At 43.7% G+C, this 24,500-nt stretch overlaps 1 long non-coding RNA gene across 2 annotated transcripts in view; it reads left to right on the top strand.

Moving 5' to 3' along the window:
• Positions 1-3,179, top strand: part of LOC128344599 (uncharacterized) — a 34,674-nt gene extending 31,495 nt beyond the window's left edge. For both annotated transcript variants that reach the window (XR_008315939.1, XR_008315937.1), the window contains one exon: positions 172-3,179. This is a non-coding gene — a long non-coding RNA (uncharacterized LOC128344599). The remainder of the gene's footprint in view (positions 1-171) is intronic.
• The last annotated feature ends 21,321 nt before the right edge of the window (positions 3,180-24,500 follow it).

Below are 24,500 nucleotides of genomic sequence, written 5' to 3' on the forward strand. Positions count from 1 at the left end.
AAACTGGGTCAAACTAGTCCATTAAGGACCAAGCCTGGTTTGGTTCAAACTCGGACTGGCCATCTTTTGGGGGGGGGGCAGTTCTGTTTGGGTTCAGACCAGTCAAACTGGACCCGGACACTCTTAGACAAGAATAAGTAATGCCAGACTAATCTCATCTTTTTTTAACAGAGTTAAAATAACAGACCGAATCTCAGAAGATAAAATCAAGATTCAGTCTGATCTGAACATAGGCTTGAATATTGGACCAAAACAAACAAGATGAAGTTCAACGGAGAGAGATGGAAAATCAAATGCACAAACATAAGAAGTCACATGGCTTGTCAGCAGTACCTGTGAAAAGAAACGAGGTATCTTAGCAGATGACAAGTTGACCATGATTAGCAGCGTGATGCAGCTGCTAAAAAGCAAATGCACCCTTAAGCTGCACTGCATCAACAGAAGTATAGCATCTAGAGCATGAGAAGTCATTGTTCCACTTTATTCTGGTTAATTTCACTTACTGTTGTGGGCCCTGCAGAATAGTATTGGTCAACCTCACTTGGATTACTATTCTGGGCCTCACATTTTAAGAAGGATGTTGATAAATTGGAATGGTTTGGTTTCAGGGCAGGGCAACAAAGACAGTGAGGAGTCTGGAAACCAAGTCCTATGAGGAACACTGAAAGCAGCTCTGTATGTTTAGCTTTGAGGAAAGAAGACTTAGGGGAAATATGACCTTCAATATGTGACGGGCTGTCACATAAAGGAAGCCGTGGACTTGCTCCCTTGTGCTCCTGTGGGCAGGACTAGAACCAGTAGTTGAAACTACATGGAAGCAGATTTCGGCTGCTGCTACTACGAATTTACTATGGATTTTTATATACCGCTCTCCAACCAAAGTTCTCAAAGCGGTTTACATAGGCTAGACAATAGGAAGAATTTCCAAACTACACGCGCTGTTTGTTTGACAGCAGAAGAGTCTGCCATGTGTAATTGTAGGCTCTCCTTCACTAGAGGTTTTCCAACAGAGGCTGTATCACCATCTGTCAAAGATGCTGTAGGAGGACCCGTAGAGACTACAAGGTCCCTTCCAGCTCTAGATCGCTGTGATCCTTTGATTATGATTACCAGCCCTCCTTGCATCTGGCACTCTGTGCTGGCTCACATCAGGGAGGGAAGAAAGGAAAAGAAACATGCTCCATTCTCTTGCCATGGGGAAGCCCATGAGTCAGGGGAAAGAACTTTGGAAAAGACGGAGGAAGTTTCTTGAAGCCAACTGTGTCTGTGTTGGATGTCCTTGGCAATTTTCAACTTCATATATGTTCCGTTTGATAGCACTCTGGTCACTGTTCATGTTGTCAGCACAAGATGTGTTGACAACACATCTCATACCAGGCTCTGGGTGCCATTTAGTATTAAGGCCAGGTCATTTCCCATCTGGAGGTCTTTCACACAATCAAAAACCGTTCTACCCAGTTTTGGGGGCTGTGTGCTCTCCCAATTTTTGATTGTCTGGAAACAAGGTAGGAAGAAAACAGGGTAGCTTTTCCTCCTACCTTGTTTCCACACAATCACTTCTGCCCAGGTTTTCCTCTTAACTTGCTTCCACACAACCAAAAATTGGAAGCACACACAGCTCCCAAACCTGGGTAGACCACAGTTTTTGATTGTGTGAATGACCTCATAGTTAGTTTCATGACCAACTGTTCTAAGGCAGTCATTTAGGATATCAAGAAATCTGGTCTCTTTGTCATAACCTGAACATGAATTTATCCAGTATATGTGAGGGTAATTGAAGTCACAACACCTTTCCCTTGGGTGCTGCCCTGACTTTTATTTCCAACATAAAATCACCCTCAGCACTTTGTTGAGGAGCACAATGGCCCCTCATAATAAAATACTTTTTGTCTGTTTCTACCACCCACAAGGATTCGGTAGAGAAGTCCAGTCCTCCTAAATATCCTGCTCTGTTGGGTTTCATGACATACACAACTACACCATCCCCAGAGTGTCCCTCCCTGTCCTTTCTATAGGGTTTGCATTCAGGAATAGCAGTATTCCACTGGTTCTCTCAATTCCACCAGTTTTCTGTTATGGCCACTATATCTATGTTCTCATCTGCAATGAAGCACTCCATGCCCCACATAATGGTTCAGAGGCTTCTAGTATTTGCATATAAACACCTCTGTATTATGTCCTTTTCCAAATGCTGTGTGTGAGTGCGTCTTCTCCCCTTAGACTTTTGGTCTCTTTGACCAGCTGTCACATCCTCATATCTCATTTCAAAAGTGTACCTTCTCAGTCACTATACAATTAACATCTCTCTGTGAGTCAAACTAAAACAGAGGTGCAGCAAAACATGACTCAGGCACTCCACTCAGTCATGTGTATGTAGAAATGCAGTGAAATGTAGTTACCTGTTCTAGAATACGAATTTGGCCAACTAGTAACGACTGAGTGTATTATGAACATCGTCTTCATAAGTTCTTCTCTGGCTCAGAATGTATCTGGAATTCGCTACATGCACAGTCATTGTTTAGGTGCCCAAAACTAGTCACTTTGTAGCTGCATGTACCAAAGGTCATTAATGATAAACCCTCACTTTCAGTGAAACTCTCATTGGTTGCTTGAAACTACCTACAAAGCTAGCTGATATGTAAACTATTTGGGCAAATAATGTTTAACTGCTTACACTTTAGGAAACTCACATTGATTGCTGCAAACTATGTGACCTGACCACCCAATCAAGCAGCCTTTTGTTTGGATAATATCTTCTCTGTTTAGATTAATCCATTATTTGAATGGATTAATGGTTTTTTGGGGCATTGTTGTTCCCTACCCAGATATAAAATGTAACTTTGTTCCTGGGTGTATTTGTTGTAGAGACAGTTTTTTTATTTCCAGACACCTCTCCAACATGGCCAGTGCTATGAGTTCTGTTCAGGGCAGGTGCAAGAAAATTACAATCCCTGGGGGCAGTACAAGATTGCACATACATGCAGCATTATTAACACACATGCACCAACATTGCAAGCTGAGAAAGAACTCTTGCAAAACAGACAAATGTATTCCAAACATTCACAAGCCCCTTCAGACATTATAAGCACCATGGGTACTCATGCTTACAACTGCAAAGTGGGGAGGAAGTCCTGCCCCACTGCTGTCACTCATCTCCTCCTGCTGGGTGTACAAGCTTGTAGCGCCATTTGTCTGAAAGGGAGATGCCATAAGTGTGTTCACCAGCAATTCCATGAGTGGCAACCTGGATCGATCCAGGTTGCCGCTCACAGAATTGCCAGGGAACACACTTATGGCACTTCAGACAAATGGCACTGTAAATGTGTGTGCCCGGCAGGAGGAGGTGAATGACAGTGGCAAGGAGGGACCCTCCCAACTTTTGCAGTTGTAAGCATGAGTGCCCATGACACTCATAACATCTGAAGAGGGCTTCAGAGAAAGCTGGAAAATAACAATCCAATTCCAAATCAAGATGAGAATGTTGTACCCAACTTCACTACAAGTTTTAGGTGTCCTACAGATCATTTAGTAACTGCTTGAATCCTGAGGGTTTCACTTCAAGAGTAAGAAATGTTCTAGTCATTTTCCCCCAGACAAAAGATAGAAAACTTTAGGCTTGAAAAATCCATAAACATAATGCATGCCGTGTTTAAGCTAGCGATTTAATTATTTATAATTTATTTATTTATCACATCTATATGCTGCCCACTACCAAAGTCTTTAGGCAGTTTACAACAAAACTATTTTTTAAAAAAAAATTAATTAGAGATGTAAGTTTTGGGTGGTATAGAAATACGTTAAATTTAATTAATTAATTAATTAAACACATTTAAAACATGAATAAAATTTAAAGTTAAAACCGATCAATAAAATTCAACTAAAACATCAGCTAAAAACTTCAACTAAAAAGCTTGGTTGAAGAGAATAATCTGAGGGAGAAACTTCATTTATGTTAAGCTCTAGAATATCGTTTGCAGTGAAGCCTTCATCAAGAAAAGAAAAGTTGCATTCTCCACCACTAACGTTGTTCATCTTGCTTGATGTTCAGTTATATCACTAAGATTATTTTCAGTGCAATGAAAGTTCTGCTCCCAAGGGAGTTATGTCAGGAAAGCAAGAGATCTTGAAATATGGATTACTCTTCTTATGCCCCCAGGGTGGTCATCATAAGATGGTGAAGTCAATTGATCTCCAGCAAGGCTCCGAGAGCCTCAACAGAGGCGGCTTCTTCATCAGCAGCTAGTGGGATCAATGGGTGGGTCAGTCAGCCCGTCCCCCTGCCTTGTCCCTTGGGCCTGGAGAGCACTAGCTGTTGGAGGAGGAGGAGGCGCCAGAGCTTGTTGCCTGCCGCTACCATGGTAGCTGCTGCTCCTGTGTCCACCTCACCTGAAAGAATCAGCAGGGAACACACTTATGGCACATCCATTTTTCCACTGACCTTTTATGCATCTGATTGCAAATAATGTATTCTGAAGTGCAAACCGAAATCTCACATTTTTGAACTCAATTTTTAATTTATCCATACAAGAATAGTTTGTAGTCTGTCTTCCAAAGCTAAAACACTTCCATTAAAACATGATTCCAGCATAGTGTGGTGGTTAGCGTGTTGTACTAGGACCAGAAAGACCTGAGTTTGAATCCCCATTCAACCATGAAACTCACTGGGTGACTCTGGGACAGTCATGTATCTCTCAGCCTAACCTACCTCACAGGGTTGTTGTGAGGATAAAAATAAGCATGTACATCTCTCTGAGCTCCTCAGAGGAAGAGTGGGATATAAGTGTAAAAAATAAAATAAAATACGTGTATGTTATTGCTTGTAAGCCGTCCTGAGTCCTATGGGAGTAGGGCGACATATAAATCTAACTAACTAACTAAAATAAAATAAAATAAAATAAGCCATCCCAATAGCTATGTGTTTGTTGCTTATCATGCTGTCACAAATTGTGGACATGATCCAGTCAGAGTAAAGCACTTTTGAGACCCACTGTTTTCACTGAGTGTATTAAATGCATGCTTTACTACTGTTCCAGAGAAACCAGTAAGAAATTTGGCTGTATTGTGCCATATTAATATGAGTAGCCTTCTGCATCTCTGATACATTTTAACTTCGGCCAAGTTAAAAGATTATCCTCCTGCCAGTCAATCTGGGAGAAACTGAAGTATAACAGACCCAGCTTTGTTCATGTGGAATTTTGTTTTCCACAGTAATTTCTTATGTAGCTTTTAAGTACAATGGAAACCATTACAGTTGTGTTAGGAGTTGGTGGAGTAAACTGTTGTGTAAAATCGCTCCGTGAAGCAAGCCATTGTTTTGTGTTTGGTGCCCTATTCCAAGTGCTCCACTAGATGTCAGAGCAGAGTCCAGAACAGCCCAGATTTTGATTAACCACTTCTTACATGCTCTACACTTTCTTGTGACTGCTGACACATAGAGGAGTGCTGTTTTCCTTTACCCTCTCCTGACATCAGCTATGTTGAAACCCAATTTATAACTCTGGTGCCTTCTGTGTGTCACTGGAAAAATGACAGTGGCACTCTTTTGACAAGGTTCCTAGAACAAAAGATTTGCATGCCTGATTGACTTCACCAAGGAGAGTGGAGTTAAGTGTCAATTGAATTCTCCAGTACACACTGGCTGCTAGGAAACCAAAGAACTCTGGTCAATACATTGCTGCTCGTAGCACACAATCAACGTTAATAATTTAGGCAGTACTACTTCTGCAGCCATTTTATTATCTTGTCTTCTTCAAAGGGCATTTCTTGCTCTAAAAATGCCCTGGAATGCTGCTCTTGGTCACCATAACCTCAGTTTTTAAGCTCCTCAGAAGCCCACTGTGATAAATTACTCCACCAAACCTTAACCATAGCATGAACAATTGAAAGGTACCTCTACATTGATTTTTCTCTCGCATCTGAGCTGCTGTTTTTAAATGGTGGTGGCGATAAGAAATGGCCCACTGGGCTTCTGGTCTTTACCAGAGCTCCTCCGCTGTAGAACTATGGAAGCAGAACTACCTCCTTCTTCAGTGTCTGTCAGCCAAACACAGACCCACAGTGTTCCTTACAAACTGAAGGGCTCCACTAGGGGTGTGCACAAAACTGGATCACTGGTTCAGTTTGAACCAAAACTGGTTCAGTTTGAGTCTGGATTGGACTCGAACCAGACCATGCATTTTGGGTTTTGGACACCCTCGGACATTCCCAAACACCCTCCCTAGTTCGGTTCAGTTTTTAAAAGTGTTTAAACTTTTTTTTTTAGTCATAAAACTCACTGCCTCTCCCTCTAGGGGCTTCTCCAAGGCTGCAGAGGGGTCTCCAGAGGTTCCCCCTCACCTCCGTTGTGGTGGCCATTTTGGAGGCTGCCATGCATGCCCAATGGGCCTCTGCGTGGCCTGGGTCATGACTAGGCCACGCAGAGGCCCATTGGGCATGTGCCTCAGCCTCCAAAATGGCCACAGCCATGGAGGTAAGGCCCAGAACAGGCCAAAGACCACCCGAACTGGGCTATTTGTGAGTAAACTAAGGCCAGTGGGGGAAGGGAAACCTCTGGAGACACCCATCCCCCACAGCACTGTTCCCCCTAAAGCATGCACACATGCACACACTCATAGGTTTTCTGGTGTCCGCTCAGTTAATTTTAGATCCCACACAGTTTGAATTAGGAAGGCCCCACTCTGAATGCATCTGTGCCTTGATACTGCCACCCAGAACAAAACTCACTCCATAAAGAGATGGAAAAAATTAGAGGGACCACTGCCCCACAGCCTCAGAGAAGCCCCTGGAGCAGGAGGCGGTGGGTTTTATAACTGATTTTTTTTAAAAAAAATTCACATGAACCCCTGAACCCAAACCAGGGGGTGTTCAGTCTGAGATCGGGCCAAACGGGCTGGTTCAGATCTAGGGGTGGTTTTATATCAAACCATTGAACCAGTCATGTTTGATGTCAAACAGGTTCGAATTTAAACTCATTCACACATCCCTAGTCTCTAGTACTATATTTTAGCCTCAAATATGTGTTTAGGGTTGTCACTTCTGAATCTCCATATCCTGATGGGTCCCAGTTTTATCATGAGCTGCTGGCACACAGCCCGCCCACATACTCTGTCCTCAGGTGTATTGGCTGCACTATGCACTCAGCCTGCCCTGAAAGTGTCCACCTGGACAATTATGTAGTTGTTTGCATTACCTTAGAAGCACTGTCTCTACCTCTATTAGTTGCTTTTCTGGAAGACAGTTGACGGGCATTACTTCCATTCCCACAGCATGTGGCAAGATAAACCCATAGAATGCCTTTGACAAATGGCCATCACACAAGGGATATACAATGGTTCCATTCTAGTGGGGGTAATTTTGTAAAAAGAGACATGCTGGTTGGGCTCAAGACTGACAGTGGCCATATTCACACGTAACATGGAACCAGATTAAGGGACCAGAGGTTGTCAAACCATTCTGTCTGAATGCATGCAACTCTGGTTCCAGGATACAAGCAGCCTAAGGTTTTCTCTCTGGAACTCCAATTTGAACCTTTGGGTTGTAGTGAGTTTCATCACCCCAACCCAAGGTTCAGTGCAGCCTGCATTGTGTCCAAATTTGGAACTGCGGGCTGTGTTCCCTTCAGCTGGAGTTGAGGGAAGATGCTCCTCCCTCTCTCTGGCTGTGATTGGCTGTGTGTGCTGTCCTTCATGCAAGAAGGAAGCCTGAGAGCTTCCATCTCCTTTCTGCAGTCTCGCTGACTGCCGGCTCCCTGCTCTCTGTTATGTCCAAATTCAGACAGCAGAGTGGGGGTGGAGTGGGGAGGAGGACCACAGGTCCATTGGACCCGCGGTTCCATGTTACGTGTGAATGCAGCCAGTAAGTCAGGTCCTCTGACATAGGAATCCTGAGCTTTCAGCTTCAATAAGTGAGGAGAGTTTACTCATTACTGAGGGAGATGAACTCTGCACATGCTCATATCCATCATCTTCCTTATTCTATTTCCATCAGAAATCTGACATGTTTTTGAATTAATCTCTACATAGTCCTGGTTCATCTTCAGGCCAGGAACTGGCACCCTTATAAGGGTTTCTTCTCACAGACAAAAATTGATACTCAGGCATTGCAATGTTGCATTGCAGGATAAGGGGAAGTGTGTAAGCAGAAGAATGAGAGAAAGAGACAGACCAGTCCTGTTTCTTTTCTGAATTCCTTTGTGGGTTTTATGACAAAATGCTTTGTATTCGAAAGGTCAGGTCGAGGATGACACCCTGGGACTAGCAACTAGGAGCATGTCATCTCTGACTTGGCGCTTTTCCTCTGCTCATGCCTGGGTGCCCAAGCTTATCCCATCTCCCCAACATCTGACATCCTAACTCTTCCAGACAGGGGAGACACGCGACAGAGTCCTAACGTTAGCTGTCAACTTGAAAGTAGCACAAGTGACACTAGGAACAGATTGATGTGTATTAGCCCTTTTACTCAAGGCCAGGTGTAATTTTCACTCAAGGGACCCTCCTTTCCAACAGAAATACTGTTTGTACAATGGAGAAATAACTTCACAACACCAGCTTCTGAAGCGCTATTTTCCCTTTAAAATCCTTTATTCAGCTGCTGCAATACATGCAAAAAAAAGATCTGCCAGTATTGTGCACGTGCACACACGCACACACATTCTGATGAGTGCATAGCTAGCAGAAACATATTTCTTAAGAACACAGTCAGTCTTCCATCTTCGTTTTCCTTTCAAGAGGCCTCTCCACCCACTTTCCAGCAGCCTATAATTCATGCAAGGAAACACCCGGAATTGTTTAACTCTTTATATTTCCATGAGGGAATCCATTTCCCCAGTGACCTGCTTTGACAATTCATCTATTAGCAGGTGTGAATGTGTCCCCAGAATCCCCTCCTTTTCTTCCTTCCAGCAACCCTGGGGAGCCACTGATCATTCTCTTAGCATGAGGAAATGTGCTGTCAGAGTTAAGGAGAGAGCAAATGACTCCTCAGGAAAAGAAGGAATGTTTTGTTTGGGTTCCCCACCCCCTGCCCCTTTTAAACCAACAGAATGGTGAATTTATACGTTCAGAGAGTTGGGTGCCCTGCAGGGCAGGGAATGACTTTTGCTTTGTCAGTGTACTTCCTTTAGAAAACATGCATGTTGCGATGCCATGACACTGGAAGTCACCAGAATGTCAAAGGAGATTCAGGAGGCAGCCACTGATAGGGCTGGTTTTCATCTACACATCTGCGGTTCGTTCCAGAGGCATTACTAGCCACTGTTGTCAAAGAAACGCCTGGCTTGTAAGCACGCAGAAGAATTATCCTCTACCCTTAACAGTTCTGCAGACAGTTTCTGCAGGGTACAGCTTATCCTGTCACAGGGCTGAACAACAAACAAGAGCAGTTTTTAAGTACGGCTGTAACACAGGGCAGACAAGAAAAGAAGCAGGTGCACAGTAAGAACAGGCAAAGAATGCAATAACTTACCAAGATTTCTAACTTACTGCCTCATAGCTATGATCTGTCTCAGGTGGTTTTGATATTGTTGTTTGTTTGTTTGTTTGTTTTTGCTGAAGGCCTAATTTTTTCAAGTCTTATCCACCAATAGAGAAGCAGGAAGTGCCAGCCAGTCAGGGCCTATAAGGTGGACTATAGTTCTAGAATCATAGAATTTTATATTTGGGAGAGATCTTGAAAGTCTTTTAATCCAACCCCTTACTCAGAGCAGGAAACTGCTACAACGTCCCTGCTAGAAGACCACTGAGCCTCTGTGTGAAAACCCATCACTGATTGCACAAGGCAGATGGTTCCACTGTCCAACCGCTCTTACCATTAGGACATTTATTCTAAAGTCTAGCCTGAATCTGCTTCTTTCTGATTTCAACCAGTTGGTTCTAATCCTGCCCTCAGGAGTAGCAGAGAACAGGCATGCTCCTTCTTTTATGTGATAGCCCATCAGATGAAGACAGCTACCAAATCTCCCATTAGTCTGCTCTTCTTCAGGCTAAACAAACACAGCTCCATTCCCCATAGGATCTGACTTCCATCCAAACCCTTCAGCAACTTTATTGCCCTCTTCTAAACCCACTCCACTTCACCAATGTCCTCCCTCCTCCTTAAAATGTGGTGCCTAGAACTGAAAGTGGCACACATATTGCACAAGGGTATGGCAGTCCAGTAGAGGTGTGCATTATATATGTTACATAAGGTTGTACAGATTATGTCGCATAAGACTAAGCCCATTATTCCCAAAATAAACTTTATTTATTTATTATTGTAAACCGCATTGGCGACTTCTGTTGAAAAGCAGTGTGAAAATATTTGTTATCATAGCTGTAGTCGGAGAGGCCCTCTTCAGAGATTTAAAAAGCATAGCATCCTGGAAGCCAGCCCACATGCCCCACCTCCACACACTGGTGCACTCAGAAGCCCCACCCACCCACTGTCCATACTTAACAGCATTTTCTGAAGAGACCCACACTGTAACCGTGGACAGATTCTGCCCATGATTCTGCACCCATCTTCCAGTCATGGAAAGAGGACTTAGAGTGTCTCCCAAATATATTCTACTGTGGAAGGCTACTTTCTCCAGTCACAATGCTTTGTGTTTCCCTTCTATCTCATGTTAAATGTCCTGTTCACAAGCTACTGTTCACCAAAGACTGATAGTCACTTCTCCTGGAAAGGCAATCAGGTGTGCTTAACTGTTGACATATGGTGAGGATAAACAATGACATATATGGTCATTTATTGTGCCTATTTTGCATTTTTGATTCTGCAAATCTATGTTCCACTAACCTTAATATAAGCCTGAATGGAAATTTTGTTCCAAAAATGAACACTTTAATATGTGCAAAGGGAAATTTCATGAGGAAAATCTACAAACACTGGTACTAGGGAGGGGGGTTTCCTTTTTGAGGCAGCCCCTTTGGTGGCTTAGTGATGTAACTACTTAGCTCAGCTCAAATTTCACTTTCCTGAAATAGAATTAGGCAGATTCTACCGACTTCTTTATTGAAAAATGATTCTCCCTTTGTTATTCCAGTGAATATACTATTCTTTTGCTCTTCTGTGTGTGTGTGTGTGTGTGTGTGTGTGTGTGTGTGTGTGTGTTTAACTTATTTCATGTATTGCTAATGGAGAACAATAGTCAGAAAAACAATAAGGTTATTTATAGTTTACAAAAACTTATAGGAACATAGGAAGCTGCCATATACTGAGTCAGACCATAGGTCCATCTCGTTCAGTACTGTCTACACAGACTGGCAGCGGCTTCTCCAAGATTGAAGGCAGGAGTCTCTCTCAGCCCTATCTTGGAGATGCCAGGGAAGGAACTCTGCTTAGCTAAGGGACAAGTCATGCTTGCTACCACAAGACCAGCTCTCCTCTATAAGACATACTAGCACTGTCCTATAAAAAAGACACATGCTGGGTACACTGCAGATAATTGTCAATGCCAACATGCATTAGTATATTTTATGAAGGAACTATAGATACTTCCTCCACACTGGGTTGTGGTTGTTACTGTTATGAAATATTATGAAATGTTTAATCACACTTATTGGTGTTGGTCGCTTTCTTTTCCAGCTGTTACCAATGAAGTACAAAGCAGTGCATTTAAAAACTTATCAGAGCTATCAAGCCTGATATATACAGAATGTATTTGCCCTCATAAACCCTGCGAGGGACAAGATACAAAGAAACTGCCAGCTACTGGTGCCTACTGATAGGAAGAAAATGGGAGTGACTGAGGAGAAACATGATAGAGGTCTATAAAATCATGCATGGTGTGGAGAAAATTGATAGAGAAAATTTTCTCCCTCTCGCATAACACTAGAACCAAGGGATCATGAAACTGATTGCCAAGAAATGTAGGACCAACAGAAGGAAGTATTTTTTCACACAATGTATAATCAGCCTATGGAATTCTCTGCCACAAGATGTGGTAACAGCCAACAGCCTGGATGGCTTTAAGGGGGATTTAGGTACATTAATGGAGGACAGGTCTATCAATGGCTACTAGTTTGGGGTCTATAGGCCACCTCCAGCCTCAGAGGCAGGATGCCTCTAAATAAGGGAGCAACAGCAGGAGCAACAGCAAGAGCTGAACATGCCCTCAACTCTTGCCGGTGGTGGGCCACTGTGTGAAGCAGGGTGCTGGACTAGATGGGCCTTAGGCCTGATCCAGCAGGGCTGCTCTTATGTTCGTATGTAAAGAAAAGGAAAGGAAAATAAATTATAAAAGTTGTCAATAGAAGGCACAGTCTCTGTGCATACAGAGATAACCTTTCTCTTTTTAACTGCAGGCTCCTGCTAAACGGTTACTACCTCTATCTTGCTATATTGTCCACAAAATAGGAGTGGAAGGGTTCTTAGCATTCTTTTAAAAACATATCTATCTATCTATCTATCCATCTATCTATCTATCTATCATCATAACTTATTCCCTGTAGAATGCTATGGATAACATCAGTTACATGAGCACACTGCATGTGTTTGGCAGGATGGTGGGTTAACTCTGCACACTTTTTATATATTATAAAAAATAATATAAATTATTTATATTATGTTATCTCATTCTTCCTCCCCCACCCCATTTTTAAAGCCCCCTTTCCAGCCCACTTTCTGGTGCTTGTTGGAACCACCAGGCTCGCAGGCGAGCCCGGCGGGTCCAAGGCGGCTAGCCTGCCTAGCTACCCCTCACCCTAAATGGGGCTAATGAATAGGGATGTGCGAACCGGTTCGGGTCCAAACCGGTTCGGGTCCAAACCGGTTCTGGTTCGGAGGTTCGGATCGAACCGAACCACCCCCGGTTCGGTTCGAATCCGAACCGAACTGGGGGTGGTTCATTTCGAACCGGTTCAGACCGGTTCGGATTGGTTCGGAAAGCTGAAAATTGGTCAGATGGTAGCTGGTACCCAGGGGTACCTGTCACCCAAACCCCAAAGCAATCGGACACTCGTATGATTTTTTATGATTTTTTGAAAAATATTTTTATTTTTTTCTCATAGGATATAATGGGACCCGAACCAGGCCATTATTTCTTATTGTGGAGCACTCATGGGTGCCAACAACCATGCAAACCCTGAAGCAATCAGACACCCCTATGATTTTTTATGAATATTTGAAATATTTTTAATTATTTTTCTCATTGAGTATAATGGGACCCGAACCAGTCCATATACCCTGTTGTGGAGGACTTAGGAGCACAAAAGCAGGGTGGGTGGTAGACAGGCATGGGTGCCTACCACCCAAAAAATCTCAAGGCAATTGGACACTCCTCTGATTATTGGTGAATTGTTAAGTATTTTTGAATTCCTCATAGAGAATAATTAGGATTGCAGCAAATGTATAGCTTCACGTCGGGGGGAAAGGGGTGTCGTAGAGTGCAGTGTGGTGGGTGGTAGTTCCTAGGGTGGGCAAGGAATCTATCAGAATTATTTGAAAGGAATTAGGCAAAGAGGTGATTTTTAAGTGATTTTTGAAGTTTACGCGTCTTTAAGGTTTTTCCTCATAATAAGTTATAATGGAGCTTTCAGCAGCCCTATAAGTGCACATGGGGGTGCTGGGGTGGCCCAGAGCAAGTGGTGGTGTAGTGCACATAGGGTGCCAACCACCCCCATGGGTTTCTAACCCATGGGGTACAGAGATCTCTGGTAGGGGCACCCCCATGGGTACAGGGTTCTCTTGTTTCTGAGGTATTGAGTGTGGATTCTATGATAGCAAATGAGATTTTCAATGAGACACCATCAATCCACTCTAATATGCTATCATAGAATCCACACTCCGCCTCCTGCTTCTTCTCTGTGTGTGTGCTTAGTATGCTGCTCCACTGCTGGCAGGCAGCAGCAGCAGTGGCCTTTTCGTTAGATCAGAGAGTTGGTGTGTTGTCTCTCTGAGTGTCATCTTGCTTGGGTAGGTGGTAGGTACTAGGTGTTAAGTGTTAGGGCGCCCAGAGAGAGGGGCAAAAAGGCTGGGGTGGCAATTGATGGGTGCTCCTAGCATTGTTGGTGGATTTCTTGAAAAGAAGAGAAAAAATCCCATTGGCTAGATTGGGGTTTTTTGGGGGGCAGCCCCGGACCCGCCTCTGTGGGGTGGCAGCACCCCCAAAGTGGGTCTGGGGCCATGGCAAAAATGGCCTCAGTCCCTCCCGGCAATCCCCGGAGAGATAGGAGTGATGGTTTTTTTATTAGGATTTCCTAAGGCATTAAATGAATAACTGTCTCTCTATGTGGCTTTTTATCACCTTTCACCCAGTGACACACATTCTATTCTTTCCAATTAGATATTATTTAATGCCTTAGAAAATCTTAATTAAAAAAACCATCACTCCTATCTCTCTGGGGATTGCTGGGAAGGACTGAGGCCATTTTTGCCATGGCCCCGGACCCACTTTGGTGGTAATGCTGCCCCACAGAGCCGGGTCTGGGGCAGCCCAAAACCCCCATTCTAGTCAATGGGATTTTTTCCCCAAAAAAATTCACCAATACTAGGAGCAACCAATTGCCTTGGGATTGTTGGGGTGGAGGACACCCATTGGTGGCTACCACCCACCCCAGCTTTTTGCCCCTAAGTGCTCCACATAGGGAGTTATGGGCAAAAATTGAATTTTTTTAAAAAAATTGTAAAAAATCAGAGGAAGGTCCAATCGACTTGAAATTTGGGTGGCAGGTAGAACACAAGGTCCCCTTTCAAACCAGCTATTTTTTGAGATCCGAACCGGTTCGGTTCGGATCCGAACCGAACCGGGGGGGTGGTTCGGCAAAACCAAAACCGAACCACCCTGGTCCGGTTCGGACCCGGTTCGGATCCGAACCGAACCGGGAGAACCGGTTTTATGCACATCCCTACTAATGAAGCGAGCGCTCAGTTAGCCTTGTTTATTTGATTGTGTGGCAGCCACGGCGGTCACACTGGGGTGGAGGGAGAGGGGAGATGCCAGGAAGGCACCGTGCACTCACACAGTGCCTTCCTGAGGTTTGGGGGGCTGGGGCGCCATGCGGGAGCACCAGACCAGAGCAGCCGCTCGTCTGGGCAGCCAATCCAGGTGCCCGGCAATGAGCAACTGCTCATGTGCGGTGAGAGCAGGGTAAGCCTGCTCTCCCCCCACAAACCCCGTCTGACGCTTCCCACCAATCATGAGAAGGGCCTCTTAAATGGACAAGCAGGCTGAAGAGGTATATTACCCTGACTGAATATCTATTGAATATCTATACATATGAAGAGGACTTCTTAGGTGCTCATTTTGAAACTGTTGTGTTTTGGACAATCAATAAATCTGCAGTACATACAGATAGGTGATAAAATTTGTCTCAAAGCTGCACCGTGCCAAATGTCAGGGAGGCTAAACATTCAGTGCTTATAATGATGGAATGAAATTCTTATACTTCAGCTTACAGGCACTACTATGTCAGCACACTGACATGGGAACATAGGCAGCTGCCCTATACAGACTCAGACTACTGGTCCATCTAGCTCAGTATTGCCTACACTAACTGGCAGAGGCTTCTCTAAGATTTCAAGCAGGAGTCATTCGCAGTCTTGCCTGAAGATGCCAGGAATTTAGTCTAGGACCTTCTGCATGCAAAGCAGATGCTGTACCACTGAGCTGTATGGAAGTGAAATGACCACAGAAACCCTGGGAAAAATGGGAACTTCCCACTCCTATTTAAAGCTATATCATCTGTGATATCCTGGAAAGAAAGTGAGGAGGTCTGTTTCTCATCAGCCTTTATTTCCAAAGGGATATGAATAAAATGATATAAACAGGGTTGTTGTTTTTCAAAGTATGAACTAAAAAAATGAGTTGGTAATGAAATGTCAAATTTTGGATCACTTCTGCTGAGATAGAGGGAAAATGAAATTGGCTTGCACTAAACTTGTGGGATATGGAAGAGATGTGTGAGATTAGAAGGCTGTTCACATGCGCAGCCCTACCAGGCTAGGGCTGCTTGTGCAGAGTGAGGGCATCGGGCCCAGTCCTGGCACTCTTTGCTGGGGTACCCTAACTTTTGTACCCAGGCTGATACTGAAGTAGAAGGGGATGTGCACACCCTTCTGCCCAAGTCCTCGGCCGTATGAATGCACAGGCTGCCTGCAGCATGAACAGTCATAGAGTCGGAGATTAGAGTGCCCGGCAGCAAGAAAATCCCCCAATGCACCACACACCTCATGTGGTGTATTGTGGGATTTCTGGAGACCGGGCTTCATTTCCCTGGCCTCCAGATAGCCGCTTCTCTCCCTGCAGCATGGATTGTGTGGGAGTGCAAGCAATGTTGCTGAAGGAAAGGAAAGGATTGTCTGTAGGAAAGGTAGGTGCGATCCTGCTTCCCCCCTGCAGCCGTCTCCCCCCCATCCAGTCACCCCCAATGCCACAGTATCAGGGTTGTGTGAACAACCTTTATAAGTAGCATAGGGGAAACTGTCCCAAAACAAAAACCTTTACATTAAAAATAATACAGTGAACAGTGCTGTTACTGTCATGGCCCAGGCACATTCCAACAAAGCTTAAACCGGTTAATCGTTGCTCTCAACTTTTCAGTGGAGGTTTATGAAGACATCTTTCTGTACTTTGGCGAGGGTGGGGGGGCAACTCAGCCAGCAGAAGAAAGATTCATTTTGATACCATTTTGATCCCAGCATAAGCCCAAACTGAGACATAATAGAGAGCACTGCCAATTAGAACAATGCTTCCATATTTGTCATGAAAGGGTATTCACAATTTTAAAAACCCATAATAAATGAAATCTAAGAGCATACTAATTCTACTTACATATCACATTATTAATTTTCTAATCAAACAATATGAAAACCTTAGCAGATGAAGGTGCAGTTCAGACAGAATGCAAAACTATGATTTAGCATTAAATGCAGGCACAATGGTGGATCTTGGGCTCATGCACTCCCGCTTCGCTTCTTTGCTTGCACACAAGCAGGGGGAGATTTACAACTTCCAGCTGTAAATTTACAGCTTTTGTAAAAAGCTTTACAAAAGATTTTTTTAGAAAGATTTACAGCTTTTTGTTTGGAACAAACCATTTTCCTCTTTCACCCAAATATGGAAAACTGTGGTTTGCTCAAACCACCATTCATTAAAGCCCTTTTCACACATGAACAACACACATACAATCTGTATGCATTATATATCTGTATGCACATATACTTATTCACACATTATGTTCAATACACATGCAATAATACACTTTCTATCCATATCCTGCATTTAAGAAAGCCTGTAGGAAGGTTCAGTTTCACAACAAATGCATGTATAGTAATTCACACAAAAACATGTACACGTGTAGAGGCAGCTGTACACATGTATAATGTAATGTCTGAATAGGGGTCGGTTTAAACAGCGGCAACTACATGTTATAATGTCAAGACCACTGTGAAAATGCACGCACCCTGACGTTACTAAAGGGTGTGCTAAAGCAATCTCTACATATCCTTGAAACTGACCCTCTATATGCACTACAAAGCCATGTTTAAACAGGTAAGAACTGCCTGAACTGCCTTAGCTACAGCTTCCTTGTCCGTCCTCTCTGTTTCCAGGTGCTCCTGAAGAGGGTGAATAGGTGAGCACTGGTATCAGGAAGGGGGCTCTCTGACTGGCTGTGGCAACCATTACAACAAATAGCTGTTGCAGTCAACTAAAGGCTTCTGTCCATATAGGGGTTGGATCATAAATTCTAGAGTGAGTCATCTCACAATCCTACATGAAATACGGGATGCTGGTATTCTTGCCAGGACAGCGAGTGCTCACTGCAGAGGATGCCAATTCCCAGGTCTCTTTAAGACAATTGTTCTTTGTCTGAAATCAAGTTACATGCTAGATAGGTAGGGGTAGCTACTACTCCACAGTTGTTCAATTGATTTTGCAGTCAAATCCTGAACATTTTACAAATATAAATGTCATACAGTGCTCCAAATCATAATTATTGACATTCTTCATCAGTAACAGTAATTGAACAACAAACTCAGCAAGCCGTGGTAAGCCTCCTGTAAATGGTTTAATGGTTTATTATGTCTCCAGGCTGCCAATCTATCTCTTTCTCTTCCTACTTGAGTCACTTTTATGTTTGCAGTCCACGTGTAATGTGTTCTCTTTTTTTTACACAGCTTTTTCCCCCCCTTTAACAAGCCTCCGAGCCAGCAGGAACATGCTGTAAATGAGATATGGCATCTCAGTGTGGCCATCCTAGGAACACATATTCAATAAATATGCAAATCAATTCAGATACATCTCTCATCAGGTGGGAAAAGGTGTGTGAATACAGTCAAGTTTCACTTTAAATTATCTTTGCTGATGAAAAGAATAACACTTTTTTAAAAATGAGCTTAGGATGGAAATGAGAGGGAATTGATGTTTTGTTGTGGAGAGGTTTTTTAAAAATCAGTTTCTATCACTGTATACACTAAGTACAAATCCCACTCTTGTTGGAAAAGTGTGTGCAAAATTTCCTTGAGAGATTTTGCAAGCCCAGGCTTCCCTCAAAATTCGTGAGATGTTATGTCAACACATGAATTGCCGATTTCACCGAAAAATTTCACTGATTTCACCTAGCTACCTGTAGGTATAATTTGGTGGGAATTCTGGAAATATGAGTATCTGTTTCATAACTTACTCTTCTTCTGAGGAGCTCAGAGTGGCATATATCCCCCACCCCACCCCCCGGCCTTCACTTTATCTTCACAAAAATACTGTCAAGTAGGTTAGGCTGGGAGAGATAGCAGCTGGTCCAAATTCACTCTGCGAGTTTCATGGGTGAGTGGGGGATTTGAAGCCAGGTATCTTAGGTGCTAGACTAACCAATACACCACACAGAGTCTCAGATAAATAGGCACATAGACCTCTCCCCTCTCCTCTGCTGCACCCCAACCGCCATGTTCAAGTATGTACAATCTTTGAATGGAAAGTTAACCCACTTTTTGTGCTAGCATTCCTGATATAAGCTCCTAAAGACAATGGAGTAAATCCAGATGTTTACACAAGCACATCTCGTGCAAACAAACTACAGATGGCAAGTCACTGCTGATTTTGTTTCCAAGTGTTTAAGGAGCCTCTTTCAGACTCCTATTCTAATTAATATATATTCAGAAAATACTAGTCCCAATAGGAGCTTTTCCCTCGATAAATAGCAGCCAGCGCCAAAGGGCCATGGATTTGTACCATATTGGGGACAGGGCTAAAGCCCCTTACCATTCATGGCCCTGATCCATGGGGGCCCCCAATCCAGCTGCTATTGGCTAAAGAAAAACTAAGTTCAATTGAAATAATAATGTTTTAAGGATCACATGCCACTTGGCCCCTAATTGGGCCCTTAGAATTGGGCTCTTTGGCATAAACCTTCAAACTGTTGGAGCCTGCTAGGAGCCTGGGATCATTAACTGTCAGCTGCAAAGTCTCATAGTGACCACTGGGGGCGGGGGTTAAGGTCATGGATAAAAGTGCTGGATTCCTCCCTTCTTTGTTCTTCCAGTGTTAGTCTCCATTTTGTCTCTCCAGAGATGGCTGTTTGTTTTGGTCTCTCTCTTCAGCCATGAGCTACAGCTGAAATTAAGATGCAGGCTTTTTCATATTCATTTGTAACCTTTTCTTTAAATAAATCCTTGTAGTTCTTCAATATTAAAGAACTGTCTCAAGACCTCTTGCTTTGCTGCTTTCTCACTAAACTGGTTTTGCTTTGCTATTTAGGGACTGAACTGCCATTCTTCCCCTATACAAACCACTTACTTCGGAGGTTTCCCATTCTATCTTTAAAAAGAACAGTGGCACTTCATTTCTTTACAGCAGCACTGGGAGGATAAATTTCCTAAATATATTTCTATATTATGTGGACTGCAACATAAGACTGCAAGGAGCTCAGGTGTTTTGAGTAGCGGGTCTTCTAGTACCATTTTCAGGCAGGATATAAGCCTCGCTGGTGTAAGCAAGACAAATTATTAAACCGTGAAATTCTCTTCAGGACTACCTTCTCCAAGAAAACTAGCTACACAAACTATTCTTTACAGATACAGATAAACAACTTTTAAAGGTATTGATCATATAAAATCAATGTGGGCTCTTCCCCCACCCCCTTTTTCATGGACAGTAGCTAATATTTTTGCAGTTGTCAGTCACTGGACTGTGATGTGCAGTTCAAACAGCAGAGCTGAGAACAGATATAACTCTGAGATGCCGCTCAGTTGTTTCTTCATACACACACACCCCGATGTCAGTATGTGACTGGACTGAAAAATAAGCTTCTTTCTAAGGATGCTCTAATAAAATTATCTGTACACATTCCCCAGCAGTCAACTAATTTCCATATCTTCCAGTCACTTTCAAAGTTAATTGTAATTCATTTGAGGGTAGGAAGAGAAAGATGCTGCTAAAGATTCTCAATCTGATGTGTGTAAAATGTCACCAGAGAGAATAGTTGAAAAAAGAAACAGGAATCAGGAGCTGAAAGGGCCAGAGGTTGCCAAACTTGAACCTCTGAGGTTGCCAAACTTGAACCTCTGAATGTGTGAAAGTCTGGTCCTGTAGGGAGAGCAACCCGAGGTTTTGCTCACCAAACTCCAATTTGAGACCTCGGGTTGTAGTTTTGCTGCTTGTACCTGAGGTTTCCAGCTGCCTACAGTATGTCCAAATGCAGAACTGCAGGCTGGGCTGGCTGAAACCGGAGTTGAGGGAGGAAGCTCCCGCCCCCTCTCCAGCTGTGATTTGTGGTGCAGGTTGTCCTTCATGCAAGAAGGAAGCCCACACAACCAGTTCCCCCTCCTCTCTGTAGTCTCCCTGACTGCAGAGAACCTCCTGTCCATTTCGTCTAAATGCAGACAGGAGAGCAGGAAGGGTGGGAAGTGGAACTGCAGGTCTGTTGGACCCACGGTTATGTGCGAATTAGGCAACTGTGAGGGATTCAGCATGCCTATGTATGAATGAAACTGAGTTTAAGAAGGGTATGGGGGTGGGGTAAGTATGTTTTAAAGGTACTGGCTGACAGGTTCCTCCACATAATATAGATGGTTCCAAGTTGCCTGCCCTGGCAATATTCTGTTTTTGTACAACCTCTGTTTTTGATCCACTGGCAATCTTCTGTTTTTGTACAAGAGCACAAATGCTTAAAGTAGTGTTTCCAGTCTAAGCAGAGCTCTAAGACTTTGCTACCTAGATTGAAAACACTACTTTTTGGTTGTGGGAGTGCTGAACACACTAAGTATTTATACTTTTGCACAAAGTGAAGACCACCAACTGTTCCTTAGAATCCCACAGCAGCAGAAGCAGGGTGTTCAGGGTGTACATAACTTGTTCAAATAGAACCAGGTTCAATTCAAATTGGCCTGGTTCAACTCGAGCTCAAACCAGACCGCCGCCCTCCAAAGGGAGCTGGTCCAAGTTCAAACCGAACCCGGCCTGGTTCCGATCAAACCAGTTCAACCCAGTCTGACTGACTATGCTCGGTTCCAGCCTCTGTACAGGAGGTGGTCCACACTGCTGGAGGAAGGGTGCACTGGCGGGGCCTAGACGGTCTGTCACTGCCATCACTGAGGAGCTGCTACTGTGCCACTGCCACACCACTGCTGGGAAGGTGCCTTCTCACCTGCCACCTGCCCACCCTTTGAACCCCTTTAGGAGATAGGAATCTTTTGCTCGCAAAAGGGAAACTTCACCAGATTCCCCTCTCCAAACATAGCCCCTCAGACCAGGTTGGACCAGGCCGAACCAGTTTGACCTGGTTTGACTGCACAAACTGAGCCCTTAGGCAGTTCTAACAAATTGGTCCACGGACCAGCAGTTCGGTTTGAATTTGATTTGAATTTGAACTGAACCACTGAGAACGGTTTCGTGCAGTTCCCTAGAGAACTTCATCAAGGCTGAAGTACATTTTGTTTTGTTTTGCTTTGTTATGAATAAATCCTGAAAACGGAAGGTCAAAAGCAAAATTTTTTTTAAAAAGTATAACTTTTAAAAATCAATTTTCAATTTTGGAATTTTGACACATTTCATGTTTGTGTGAAATCTCTTTTGCAGCACTTACATTAAACCAAACATACATTGAGTTCATACACACTGAAATGAATAGGGAAGAGCAGGGCTGGAGAACCATCAGAGCTTCTGCATAAGCAGAACCGCTGGATCAGCACTATCATTTTCAGCCTTATAGTCATTTGTCAACAGATGCAGTTCAGTTTACCAAACCTTCTCACTGCCAGAGCTGTCAGAGCCTATCAGCAGGCATCAGTATTTTAGGTCATGGCAATGGCAAGCTGGCAAAGCTGGAACATGAGGAAGCTAGCACAATTTGTCTACATATCCCTAAATGCCTGTCTCGAGGCAGTAATGGGCTGGAGGAAGGATAACAAACTGAGGTTGAATCCAAATAAGATGGAGGTACTGACTATGGGGAGCCAGGACCCAAGAGATGGTTTAGAGCTGCCTGTTCTGGGGTTACACTCCCCCTGAAAGATCAGGTATGTAACTTGGGAGTGCTCCTGAACCCAAAGCTCTCCCTGGTTTCTCAGGTTGAGGCGGTGGCCAGGAGTGCTTTTTATCAGCTTCGGCTGATACATCAGCTATGTCCATTTCCAGAAGTGAATGACCTTAAAACAGTGGTACATATGCTGATAACCTACAGGCTTGACTACTGTAATGCGCTCTACACCTTTGTATGTAGTCCAGAAACTACAATTGGTACAGAATGAGGCAGCAAGATTGGTCTCTGGGATAACAGGAAGGGACCACATAACACTGGTTTTAAAAGACCTGCACTGGCACTAATATGTTTCTAGGTGAAATACCAAGTGCTAGTTATTACCTACTAAGCCCTTAATGGCTTGAGTCCAGGCTATTTAAGAGAGCACCTCCTTTGTCATAAACCCTGCTGCCTGTTACAATCTTCTGGAGAGGTCCAGTTACAGTTGAAATCAGCTTGTTTGTTGGCGACCCAGGACCGGGCTTTCTCTGTGGCTGCCCCAGGGCTTTGGAATATGCTCCCTACTGAAATAAGAGCATCTCCTCTGTTTGTTTTCAGGAAGACCCTCAAGACTCACCTGTTTTTGCAGGCTTTTAATAAGAATTTTAATAATTTAAAAAACTTGTTTTAATAACTATTTTATTCTGTTGTTTTTATTGTGCCATGTATTTTAATCTGTGACTTTTAAAATATTTTAAAATTTGTACAACACCTAGAGATGTACATATCAGGTGGTATAAAAATATGATAAATAAATAAAATGAAATAAATCTCCACTATGCCTTGCTAGCAGTACATAAGCATGCAGTTCAGTCACAGGCTGGGGAGGGGGTAACCACCCTACCAAACTTTCTGTCAGACAGCTGCTCTGTTTCTTTGTCCCTTCTAGTTTCTGTAATAATATATTCCCTTGCAGTGGAGTGCCATTGCCTCTGGCAAGGTATCCCTTTTACTGAGGCAAATGAAAAGCTTAAAAGCCTTTAGATATGCGGAAGCTAGTATGCTACTAGTGCCATCTAGCTGGTTGTACCTTTGTGCCTTTCCCTGCCTTCTTAAGGATGCTGGCCAGCCCTCTTCCATTCCATGACAGGGTCATTAGTGATCAGGACTGGAAAACTATGGCAAAGTGCCTGTACTTTGCACCTAGGCACTGGGGCAAAGTGTTAACCCCATCATGACCTTTAGCATTCTGTAGGAGATGGTCTGTTCCATTCAGGGCCATCGTCATCATGAGGCAAATGAAGGTGGTCACCTCAAGCAGCAGATTATTGGGGGGCAGTGGTTACTGCCACCACCATTACCACTGCCTCTGCTCCTGCCCCACAGTCTTACTCACCCCTCCACTACCCACTGCTGCTTGGTAGCAGGGGAAAGAGTGCTCCTCCTCCTCAAGGTGCTGGATTTGATGAGGAGAGGCACAGAGAGGAAGCTGAAGTGAGGAGAAGAGAAAGGTGGCAGGGAGACACTCTAGCCCAATCTGACCCATTGGACCCAAGGACATTTGTCCCTGCTTGTCCAATGGATGCTACACCCCTGAGTGGAAGGCTAGTGTTATTTGGCACCCAGCCTCAGGCATACAATAGACTTGAGTCGCTCTTGGTTCAGTTCCTGTCAATTCTCCCAAAATGTCTGCATTTACTTCTGATAAAATTCAATATGATTTTTACTGATAGAATTGGTCTTATGCCTTTGAGTGACAAAAAGTCTGAATCCACATCTCATCTACACTGGTGAACAGAGAAAATCATGTCTATCAGAAAATTCATAAGCACAGTCTATATGTTAAAAGCCAACAAAAGCTCGTCCTTTTTTTCTATTTTTTCTTCCTTTTCAAAGTTACTCATGAAGCAAATATATTCCACTATATATTTTGCCTACTATATATGCTGTAGGCAGAAACTGCAAGACTAATGTGTGTCCAGTCTCACATTGCCTGCCTGATCCCAACCTGCTGTCTTATACTTCACAGCCAGTCCTGAAAATTCCTGCCCTCTCCTCCCTCTGAACTGAGTGAACAATTTGGGGCGGGGGGGAGACAAGGAAGACTGTATTGTTGAATGAACTGCAGCA

This window comes from Hemicordylus capensis, chromosome 2, assembly GCF_027244095.1.
Source record: "Hemicordylus capensis ecotype Gifberg chromosome 2, rHemCap1.1.pri, whole genome shotgun sequence".
In the NCBI taxonomy this organism is placed as follows: Eukaryota; Metazoa; Chordata; class Lepidosauria; order Squamata; family Cordylidae; genus Hemicordylus; species Hemicordylus capensis.